The following is a 12,601-nucleotide window of genomic DNA, read 5'->3' as shown; positions in this document are numbered from 1 at the left end:
AAAAGAGATTAAAAGTCGCAGTTGCACCCGCAGTGCTTAAATGCTTGGTATAGGCTGTCAGCAGAGCCTCTAAAGTTCCCACTGGCTCGGCCAAGAGTCGGGGGACCGTGTGAAATGGTGCCTATGTGCTGCAGCGCTCTGACAGAATGGAACATGTCTGCACAGTGCCACAGGCAGCGGGCCTCATGCTTAGTCATCTCGCTGCCATGCGGCACAGGCGCAGCTTTCTGTATAGGAGGTATCTTCCTCCCACAATCAAACACCAAAGTCTAGATGTTTACATTATGTGTCTAGATTTGAGTCAGTGTTGCATTGAGATCTGTTCCTCTGACTTGTATAAGTAAGAAGCTGACATTGTAATACCTATACTGAGAGAAAATTTGCATTTTACATATTAGCAAATGCTGAGATTATTGTGTAGGTGGATGGATTTACAAGCAATGTTATCTCCTAGTTGTAGAACACATGCTCAGATCATTTAATTAAAGCTGCTATAATCAATATTTATATATTAAAGGGGACCTATTATGTTTTTGTGCTTTTTCTCTTTCCTTCAGTGTGTTTTATAGTTTTTTGTGCACGTTAAATCTGCAAAGTTTCAAAGCGCAAAGTCCACGCTAAAGAAAAATGCTCCTAAACTGACTGAAACGCCTTGATTGAAGTCCCACCTTTTCTTTTGTAACATGGTGATGTCACCAAGTGACACATTTGCATAACGGCTAGTTTGGCATGCCCTCAAACAAAGCTAGTTGAGCGGAGCTGGAGCACAGACCGAACAGTTTGTTTTGGTTGACCAACTGGACCAGCTGACAACCAGTATGAGATAAGTAAAGCGTTTTTTGAACATTAAAGCATGTAAACATGTTCTAGTAGGAAACATTTTAATGTTTTAGCTATTTGAGGTGGAGCTAATTTAACTATTTTACATACTATTGGATAGTTTTATCTATATTACGCATCATATTTTATTTGTTGATTATCTAAATCTGCAATCTTAAGCTTTAGGGAAGTACAAGTACAATACATCTGTCTGAAATGTAGTGGAATAGAAGTATAAAGTGGATTAGTTACCTTCCACCTACTTATAATACTTTTGTATAAAAGGCACATTTGGTGTATGCATCCCCGTCATCCAGACTGATTGTAAACAAGTAGGTCAACGGAAATTTTAGAAGAAACAAAGACCTGATTCGTCTCTTTGTGAGGTTTTAATTAATAATTCATGTTGAACGACCATGTGTGGAGTAGATGTTAGTCGAGCACCTGTCCAGCACCACCCTGATGTTCACCACAACACAGACACTAACAATACAACAGCATGACAGAGGCAGCCCACCCCGAGGCCACGCGAATAAAGTCTGACTGAACGTCTGGACGTCTTCGTTTCACTCGCAGCACGTGTCACACGTATGAGGTCTTTGTCTCTATTGTTTGAGGTTGAGCTCTGGCCCCTGGATATGGTTACTCAGACACTTTATGGCAGATCATAATCTCTGCAATTTACTTTATCTCGATCAGGTGTTAACCAGTCAGCCAAGGACACCTGATGTTGTATAGTTTTGGCACATCAGTTTGCCAGCAGTGATAGTGATTGACTTGATAAATCAGTAAGCTGAGGCGGATATATGGTGTGAACGCGGTCCCAGTGGGCACATAGGCCATAACAATATTCCTCAGCAGTGTGGCAACACTTAAACTGCTTTCTTTGGAGAGCATATCGAGGTTCGTTAATGCTTTTTCGTCATTGTTGATGTGTGTTTACCAGTTACTAGGTGAGCACACACCACTGTGATGCACCGAGGAGAAAATGGAATTTGGCATTTTGAGAACTCTTAAATTTTCCCTTTTTTGTGTGGAGGATTTCACAGGCTTAGATAAACGCTTTTGTCTGACTTTAATTTCTTTAAGTATTCCAGCCCTCTTCCTGTCTATTTGATGATATAATTCACCAATAATGTCATTTCCTGTCACATGTCATGATAGGCCTCATGCTATTCTGTCATTAAGGCAGTGAAGTTGAACTGTGATGACATTCCCATCAGCCCCAGCTGTACTTTGCTTGTTGCTAATTCACAAATATTAGCAATATGGTGAACATTACACCTGCTTAACATCCGCATGTTAGCATTGTTCACATTAGCTTTCAGCTGAAAGCACGTTAAAGCCTCACAGAGTAGATCGGTTTTATTATTGTGATATTTAAAGGGATAGTTCAGGAGCAAAGCAATGTACTGCTGTCGACGGGGACGGCAGCAAAACATATTTTAGACACCTAAAAGAAAGGCCCACTTAAAAGAATCACCATATTTAGAATATTTATATGGTTTATCTTGCCATGACACAGCTTTACAGTCTATGTCTCTGAAATGGGAACTGAAGCCGTTGTCTGTGATCTCTTCAAAGCCACCAGACTCCATTGAAAAAAACAGTAATTTGACCTCGCAGAACACGGGAGTCGCAGGTCTACCGCTGCCTCGATAGTTAGTTAGTTTGTGTTATTGTGTGACTTTGGTTAGTTTGGATTCTCCAAAGTTATAACGTGCATTCAGAATCTATCGGTTTCATCTTCTGGCTTTATTTTTAAAAAAGGAAGTGAACTCATTCATACTCTGTCTCTGTCTCGACACAGTTCCCCTTTTCTGCTCAAGACATGAATGGTGGCTGGTCTTGCCTCTTAAATTGCAGAAATGCTCCCCTATGAGATGACGGTGTAAAGGAGGATGTTTCCCTTGTAATGTCCAATCTGAGACCCGTTCTAACTGCCCCTCATGTGCTCTAATAACCTCTAACATCATATCTGAGGGGTGGCAATCCGGCTCACACAGCTATCCTTTGGTTACATAATGAGGTTTCAAATAGGAAATGATTCTCTTTCGCTGTTTCCGTGTCCAAAGACCAGACCTGGTGACCATGGTGACGTGTGCTTTTGTAAATAGCAAACAAGCTCTGAAGGCAAATATCTGCTGCATGACTTCGATATTTCCTCTCATAAAAAAAAAGAGGTAAATCAGATAAAAGAAAAAAGAAATCATAAAAAGAAAATCCTGCATAATTCAAATGACCTAAATTCCTAATTATAGCAATTGTAGGAGCTATTTATTTGTAGTTAATGTTGTTTTACTACTAATAAGTATTGTTTGATTTATTATTTTAGATGTTTACTTTATCTAGACTCTGGTTTTGCTTTGCTAGATATTTGCTTAGTTTAACTATTTTCTTCTTTATTATATTTAGTTTTTTGCTTAATTAGTATTTTCTTTTGTTTATGAGTCAGGGTTATATAGGCAGGTAGGCAGGTAGGACCAGCATGCACCTGGGTGGGCTTATTGTTTTTTAGCAGACCAAGAGAAGCAGCAACATGCATGTTTTCTTTGTGCTTTGTTTGCTTGCTTTTTTAGTTAAATAAATCATTAGAAACACAGAAACTTTGCATGGACAAGGGACTCCTTTGCCTGCCTAATCCACATTTCCATGATGCATCAGTGGCCCTTAGATTTAAGTGTGATTTTTGCGACAAATGGCCACTACAGACATCTTGGAAGATTCGCTTTGATTTGTGACCTTTGACACTCACCTCTAATTTCAAAACGGCTGCTGTCGGCTCATATTTAGGTCATTTCTCAGCATTAGGTGTTAACACATACGTTGGTCTGTGGTGATTTCACTGGAATTCGTAGTATGAGCGGTCGTGTCGAGGAAAGGAGCCTTATCTTTCCCCTGTGAGTTCATAAAATTTCCTGTCTGGTGGGAGAAGGGGAGTCTGGTCAACACTAAGTTAGCCTCTCTTTAGTTGTCCTCCCTGAGATTCTTGGCAGTCTGAGCCTAATAGATAGAACATCTGCTTGAGTTTTCTAGGAAAACGGGATGTCGAACAGCTATAAGTGAACAGGAAAAAGAAAAAGCGCGGTTGAAATGTTGGTTTGGACCCCGATGATTCACTTTCATTTCGGTCGGCCCAAAAGTGACAGTACCATTTAGTGGCTAATTCAATCTCAGTTATTTTTCAGATTATTTATATCTATTATGAAGTGGAGTGCCAAGCGAGAGGAGCGTGTTACAGATGTTGGTTCTCACAGGAGGTGAGCGGAGGCCCCTTGGTAATTGGGGATATATGACCTGACGCCCCACCCTCGTCTTCCTAGCTCTGTCGTTACCCTTCAGTTAGCGCCCTTATCTCAGCTCCTTATCATCAGACTCAGGATCCAGGGAAGATCAGCCGTCGTCTCAGAAGCCGGCGCTGCTCGGGTTACAGGTGAAATGGCTCTACTGACGGGGCCCGGGTAACTGTCTGTCTCTCAGCGTGTGAGCGTCCTGCCTCAAAGCTCCTGCTCTGACATGTACACCACCATGTTTCCACACATGGTGGCCCCTCCACTGGTCCCACCGGTATGAGCCTCTTTATATTTATGATGCGATATGTTGTCGTTATGCATCTGCTGCAGAATCACAACTGAATGTCACTCACATTAATAACGTGAAAATATCTTGTTATAACATGAAAAACATCTTGTTATAACAATAAATGTTTCACGTAACGAGATAAATAGTAGGGTATATAACGTCATAAGTTTGTTTATCTTAATAACGTGAAAACATCCTATAATATAACATGAGAAACATCTTGTTATAACAAACTTTTCATGTTATAACGAGATGAATAGTAGGCTATATAACGTGATAAGTTTGTATTTTGTAATAACGTGGAAATATCTTGTTATAACATGAAAAACATCTTGTTATAACAATAAACTTTTCACGTTATAACAAGATAAATATTAGGCTATATAATGTGATAAGTATATATGTCGTAAAAACATGAAAAAATCTTGTTATAACAATAAAATTGTCACGTTATTACCAGATAAATAATAGGCTATATAACGTGTCAAGTTTGTAGGTCGTAATAAGTCACATTAACTCGTGTTGTGACCCGTTGTGGGTAAACCTAATCAGATAGCATCATAATAAATCCTTATCTTCACATGGCATCCCTTCAATTAAAATCCTCCTCCTCTGGTTTCTCACTATACAAGAATGAATGGAATTGCACCTTGAGGCTAACCGCTGCCTCACCGTTCCAGCTCTCAGCTAGTGATAAGCTCATAACAACCTGTTAACTGTTGCAGACACACATTTCAGCTGTGCTTGTGCATGCATGCCAATCAGTTGCTACATCAGCGCTCCAGTTAATGATTTGTACAGTAGGAGGAAAAACCTGACAGGAGGGAGAGAGAGCTCATAGCGAAACTGGCTCGTTTTTTTTCACTTCTCCTTGGTGCACCTTGCCACGTTTTGGAGACTTGACCCAGGTTGCGCTGCTCATTCGCTCTGTAATATGGGCTGGGCACCTTGAGAAGTGAGCTATCCATTGTCAAACCTCTTTGACCTGCTCTCTCCTTCAGCCTCTCCTATTTCCGCACAAAGACTCTCTAATGCCAGGTAGCTGGCTCTGGCATTCCTGTTGCATTCCACCATGGGGAAGTTGCTGGGATCAGGATGAAAAATGCCTGAAACAAAGGCCTACTCTCATTCACAGGGTTTAGGGTTCTGTGGGAAAGTCCAGGCTGGACAGAGGTTGGATGGCAGAGGAATGCGAAGCAGGGCATAGCTCACACAGTCTCTGTGGCGTAAACCCAAAGACACAGTGACAAGGTGGAGGTCTTCTTACAGAGAGGAGGCAGCCCTCATGAAAGAGGATGATAGGAGCTGCAGTATATCCGTCAGTTATCATGTTTACAGTCAGTCAAGTCATCCAGTCTGCAGACATGATAGGTGGGTGGAAGTTCTGTCCGTATCCCCTCAAACCTGACACTCTCACCTGCACCTTTTTGGCGTTATTTTCCTTTATTCAATCGCGACAGTAGAGAGAGATGGCATGCAATTAAGCAGCAGTTCCAACACGTTCTCATCCCAACTCTTCACACACGGTCGTTTTGTCGTCACTTTAGGTTTAGGCAACAAAACCACTATAGATAGGTTTAGGAAAGAACTACACGGTTGGGCTCAAAACTACTTTGTTTGTACGGTGAAAATGAATGTTGTTAACACGGGACACAAACAGCGAGTCTCCTGGATGACTCGTGTTTGTTGGATCCATCGACCTCCCCTCCCGTCCACCCGGTGTGTCTTTTTGCTCTTTAAACTACGTCACCACACTCCCGGCGCATTTCCTCTGAGCGTTTACATTATAGTTAATGGAACGCTCTGCGCTTAAGGGTGCCTTGTGCACCGGTATCGAACGTTGATGGCCGTGACGAGCCTCGCTATTTGACGCCCCTGGGAATAAGAACGGGCTGTGCTAAAGGATGCCTTGTGCGGTGGTATCACACGCCGACGGCGGTGACAAAGCCTCGGTGGTTCCAAACTTTGCGACTTTGAACCCTTAAAGCGACAGTTTGACATTTTGGCATCATCATCATCATCTGGGGTCCTCGTTAGAAATTAGATTTTTTTAGGAACCCCTTTGAGAGGTTCCCGTTTTGACCCCCGGGTTGGGAAACAACCCATCCAAACACAAACCAGGGACCCTACGATTACATGGTCATTGCCTCAAAGCTCTACACTCAGCTGAAAATATTTGACAGCTCCTCTTATCACTCATTAATCGTAAATTATTACACTACTAGCTTTTTCATTTGTAAAGGTATGAAGTCCGTTCCTTCACCGCCTCACGCGGAGGTGAAGTGCCTGACCTCGCTGCACCCGCCCTCCCCTGAGTCGTATCTGAACCTCGGCTTGTGAAGATTTAGAGAGGAATTTATTCTCAAAGCCTTTTTCACTCTCCCACAACAAATACCAACAGATATTGTTGATAATGCATCCTCAGCTATGGGGGAGAGAGAGGCAGTGGGATGAGGGAAATGCAGGTACTTTTTAGATGACAGTTGAAACTTTTGAAGTCCAGACTCTTTGATATTTTAGTGGTATTTAATGATTAAAGACTGCAGGTAATGTTGGTCCATCCACCAGTGTGGTCCAGACTGAAGTATCTCAACAACTATTAAATGGATTGCCATGACATTTTGTACAGACATTCATGGTCCCCAGACGATGAATCCTATGACTAAAAACCTGCAAAACTATGCACTGATGCACTGAAAACTAGCATGCTAACACGCTAAAATAGGATGGTGAACATGGTAAACATTACACCTGCTCAACATCAGCATGTTAGCATTGTTATTGTGAGCATGTTAGCATGCTCAAAGCATCGCCGTGCCCCAGTAGGCTACAGACTCACAGAACCGTTAGCATGGTTAATCAAAATTGCAACCTGGTCTCATGGGAAGACGTATAAATAGCACAACATTACACGGACATTAAGCGTGTCATGAGAGCGCATTTTAGGCTTTTCGTGTGTCATTTGTACGCCACGCAACAAAACTACGGTAACGTCCACAGTTCGGTTGAGGCAACGCAACCACTTAGTTAGGTTTCGGAAAAACGTCATGGTTGGGCTTAAAGTATAGTAAGTATGTAAACCAAGTAAAATACTTACGGAAATGTTGTAACATAAGAACAGAAAATACGGCACAAACGTCACTAAAAAAACATGACAAACGTCACTAAAAACACATCACTACTGTCACTAAAAAACATGTTAATAAACGTCACTAAAAAATTTGACAAATGTCATTAACATCACTAAAAACATGTCACTGACGTCACTAATGTAACTTACAAAACAAAACACCGGTCCTGGTTGAAAGTGCTGTATTTGTTGGACCCGTCCACCTCCCCTCTCGCCCGCCATAAGGGGTCTTTCTCACTTTTTATTCTTCGTCCCTAGCTCTGAGCGTAGCATATTTACGTTGATGCATTTACAGTACGAACTACATGGCGTACAAATGACATGCCAAACGCAAGAAAGGCGTTCTTATTGCACGCTAAATGCCTTGCGCATTATCGTGTCATTCATATGCGTTTTCGTGGGAACGAGCTGAAAATTGAAATATTGAATTTGGAAATAATTCTCTTCCTTCTTTCCCATCGTCATATAGCAACACTGGCCTTTTCTGTATACTCAGCAAAAACAATGCAAACCTCAGTGGTTTGCATTTCCCTAACAATGTAACCACAGATCACAACAACATGGAGGAAGACTTCCTGAGTATTGTCAGTGTGAAGAGCATCAGTAAATGATCCTGCAATTTCAACATTTCACACATAACTTGCAGCTTTCTTTACATGTAAACAGCGTCTATCTCTACACATGAATGAATGTGGACAGTTGTTGATAAAGCTTTTTTCCCCTCAAAGGTTTTGTTTGACTGGATATTTTTTCTCATGAAGATAAAATCACACCTAAATAGTAAAAGCTGCCATTTGTTTACGCTCTGAGCTGCGGCCTGCTATCAGCTCGGCCTGTATATCATCTCCAGAGTCTATACGTAGTGTGCGGTTGTGGGGTGTTGGAGATGGAGTATGTGGGGAAATGAGAGGAGATCTGCTGCAGCCCACAGGCCCCTTCAGATTCTCTGATGTGGCTTCGAGACTTCCTAGGAAATGCAAGGCCTTCTGGGATAGCACTTAAGTGGTCTCCAGAGTTTTTGCGAGCGTGTGTTTTGAGTGAACGAGTGCATGGGCCTGTATCTTAGTGTATCTAAGTGTCTTTTCCTCCAGTGTTCTTGTTAAACTCCCTCCTTTGATATGCGAGGACACAGTTGGCTGAGTGCGGCTTTCCAAGGAATGAGGGAGTGTCACTACAAACGAAAAAGGGCACAGCAGCCGACTCTATCACGCAGGTGATTTTTCTTACGGGTGGGGCGTTGAGTTGATAACACATAAACCTCACTTCCGCCTCACATGTGTGAAATGCACAGGTCTTAAAGCACAATGGCGTTACCACTGTTTTCTCATGGGCTGTTATCAGCGTTATTCAAACAAGGTGCAAACAGTGAGCTATTATCTTTGCTATCTCCAGTCTCCTAACAGGCTGTGATGCATTATGGGCTACTTTAATGGATAATAAATGGAGAAAAATGTTAATGTTGAGGGACATTCAATACCATTTTTTATGCTTTCCTGCTTTTCGTTAAGTGAATAAGGCTGCCGAGAGGCCCGGCCCCTCTCATCTGCAGCCTGTTATGGCGGAGCGGGAGGATGACATCATATTGGTCTCGGAGCGGCAGCTGGTAATTGGCCCGCTCTCCTCCTCCAGCGGCACGGGCCAAGCAGAACACACAAGTGGAGCCAGGCAATGCAAGTCAGATGCACCGGGTTTTTCCAGAGTGGCTGGTGGGGCCTCAGCGCAGTCTGAGCGCCAAGAGGCCTTGGAGAGGGGGCGCACCGATCCAACTGTAAATGTCAGAAATGAATGAAGGGCCTCAACTCAAAATGAAATGTGATATATAATGCGCCCCAGGCCCGCCTGTTTGATCTGCTGCACAATCCACTGCTGTAGTCGTCTGGATAACTGCGCCTATTCTCCAAGATATGACATAGCAAAAGCGTTTGCAATGCGAGAGCCGACGTCAGCGAGCTCTCAGCCCACACAAAGTTCCATTACAGTGACCCACTGCACCTCTGGGCTGCAGCGGAGGAGCCAGTGATTGTTTGTAATATTGAAATCAGTGTGTGCAGAAAAGAAATTCACATGCCTCGCAGTGCGGATGCATTACCAATGATAGATGATGTAAAGCTCCACAAGGCATTATTCTGAAATTCCTTGCACATGTGAATAATGGCCAGAGGATGAAACATCTGGAAATGAGATTAAACCTCTGCAGGTTCAGATCTTGTAGACAAAAAATCCCATCAGCATGACAATAACATGCAATCCCATTAGTTTTTTAAGCAGCTATTTGATGTGGCAACGTGAGTGAAGCCTAATTGGTTGCAGTGGATGTGTGAATCTGGTTCTTCCCCGTGGCCAATCTCAGAGATGTTGTTCTAATAAAACACAGTCTTTATCTTTTATAGAGGCTGCTCAGTCATGCCACCATGTTTCATGCGAAAAAACAGAGGTGTGCTGATCTTGTGATTATAGGTGGAGGGTTACATAAACCTCTCTGTTATCATGAAAAAGAACAGTTGTGAGAACACGTTTGGTGTCTAAAGCTTGTGTGGGAAAACATGCGTTCCTGTTGTGTCAAAAGAGGGTGCAGTGCTCAGCGTGTTTGCACGTGCCCGTCCGTCTGTCTGTTGCCCATTGTTGTTTCCCCACATCAGTGACAGATAAATGGGTGTCAGTTGTAGGTGGTGAGAACGTCGGAGTTCCTGTCGCTGCCCGAGATGCAACTCAGCGTCTGTGGGCAAAAACGACTGACTGAGCAAAAAAGTGCTCTCACTGAGACGAGTCTTTGAATGCTTTCACTCTCAGTGGTCTGTCAGGTACTGCACTGAGCTGTGAAGTTGTGCACTGCACAGCGTGGGAGTTGTTACCATGACGAAATCAATACCAATATTTGTTGCAAGTTTAATGGATCGCATGCAGAGTTTATCTTGTGGTCTAGATGAGATACAGATTTGTGATCACGAGTCATTCTCACGTTACTGTGAAGCTTCTTGAAGCCACTTTTTAAGGTAGATTGAGAAAATTAAGTTGTGTTTAAAGTCACAGTGAAACGTTCTGAGAAGTGAAGCCAATGCTGAAGTGCCTTAAACTTGCATTCTTTCTAATATCCAGCAGGGGGCGACTCCTCTGGTTGCAAAAAGAAGTCTGATTGTATAGAAGTCTATGAGAAAATGAGCCTACTTCTCACTTGATTTATTACCTCGGTAAACATTGTAAACATGAGTTTATGGTCTCAATCGCTAGTTTTAAGTCTTCTTCAATACAGCATGATGGTCATTTAGTAAATTATGGTCCCATTTAGAGTCAAATAAACCTTATTGACAGGTCGCTGTGTTTTCGTCTTACAACTTTAACCCTTTCACAGTGTGTTTTCAGTTCATCAAAGTTAATTATAACTTTTTTGGTCGCCTAAAAAATGTCTTATTCAGCGTTTGGTTGTACTTAGCTCCACCCTCTGGTGTCACTTCTGGTTGCAAATAACCAAGATGGTGACGGCCAACAACAGGCTACTTTATGCAAATCAGGGGCATCTGGCGCAGCTCGCTTTAAAGATTCAGCAACTGCATGGCTTATTTCTCACCTAAAAGGTTTTCAGCAACACATTTCTGTGAAGTACTTTCGTCATATCCGATTTCCAAACGAGCCGCCATGTTGGTTCCGGTTTGAAAGCTGGGAGCAGCAGCCCACGAGTGAAAGCGTTCGTCAAGCGTCCAATGCCGGGATGCAATGCAACCCCTCGCATCCAAAAACGCCTCTGTGGACAATAGTGATTTGATACATTGTTAACATAAAAAATATTGATTATTGCAGCTTTAGTGTAACAAGAAATGAATAAATTGGCTACCATGACCAACAGGAAGAAAAAAGAGAGGGATTTTGATATAAAAACACTCACACAGGGACGCAATATTAATCCCTAAGTGTATTATAGATAAACTTCTCAGCTCTTGAGAGACGTGTTTGTTGAAGCATTTACACAATAACTATGGTTTTGTCGGTATGATCGTTTACTATGATAATAATGACTCAGCCTTTTCACATTATCACAAGTCATCTCTGGACAGAAAGCTCATTTTGAATGGCTTCTGCAAACTCCATTCAAAGAGCCGGTCAACGCTTGACTTTATGTGAACTTAAGAGGAAAGAGTTCCCATATCTTTCATTTTTTGCTGCTGCTTCTGCACATTTCCCAGTACATCCTCTCTGCCTCTCAGCTGGTGAGCTCGCTGTCAAGGCAGAAACTGCGCCGGAGGGAGGAAATGATTATAGCATAAGGGAATGTGTTATCACTTTCTCCCTCTTGTGCTGCTCTCAACCAGTCGAATGTCATATATTTGAGCTTCTTATCTGTAAGATGAGAAAGAAGCACATTTCGCAACTTGGACACGAGTGACATGTGTCCTCTGCTTCTGTGTGTCACGTCAAGACGATTAGTCCGGAGTGGACATGTGCAGTGAAGTATTGAATGTCATGTAGGCTGTTGTGTGGCTGCACAGTGGAAAAGTCTATATCATGTTCCCCATCCATCAAACGCTGCTCTCTGGAGGAAGCAGACCCAGCTGTTGCTGGCCTTTGATACCTTTGTTGGTCCTCTCTGTTGAACCGCAGCAGTCTGCAACCCTCAGCTGCTACTGTAGCTCCTCACCAGCCTGTTGGTTCACTGCATTTTCTGTCTGTCTTTCTATCTGCCTTAAAGATTCCTGCCTCATTCTTAAACTTGAACCTGACTTGTTGACTTCTGATCTTCACCTTGTGTGCTCATCTCAGAAATATCCACTAACTAGCAGGTATAGTTAATTACAGAAACAGCAAAGTAAAGAAAAAGGGTTTGAAGTTGTGAAACTGTGAAACATGTATTTAAGTTGTAAAACCCTGAAGGGTGATTTATGATCGCCGCGTCCACGAGGGTCGCTAGTGTCTGCACAGTCAAAGTGACAACACACCATCTGACATGGCCCTTCGCGGCAGGTTTTCACCTGTTCGTGCACATCCACATTTTTCTAACTACGCGGATGGGCGGCGAAAATTGAGAAATTTGAGGAGTTTTGAGAATGTCGGTTTGAGTATAAAAGATCCAAACGTTTC

This window comes from Sebastes umbrosus, chromosome 23 (assembly GCF_015220745.1).
Source record: "Sebastes umbrosus isolate fSebUmb1 chromosome 23, fSebUmb1.pri, whole genome shotgun sequence".
Lineage (NCBI taxonomy): Eukaryota > Metazoa > Chordata > Actinopteri > Perciformes > Sebastidae > Sebastes > Sebastes umbrosus.
The sequence above is the reverse complement of the archived record's forward strand: the minus strand, read 5'-3'. Positions refer to the sequence as shown.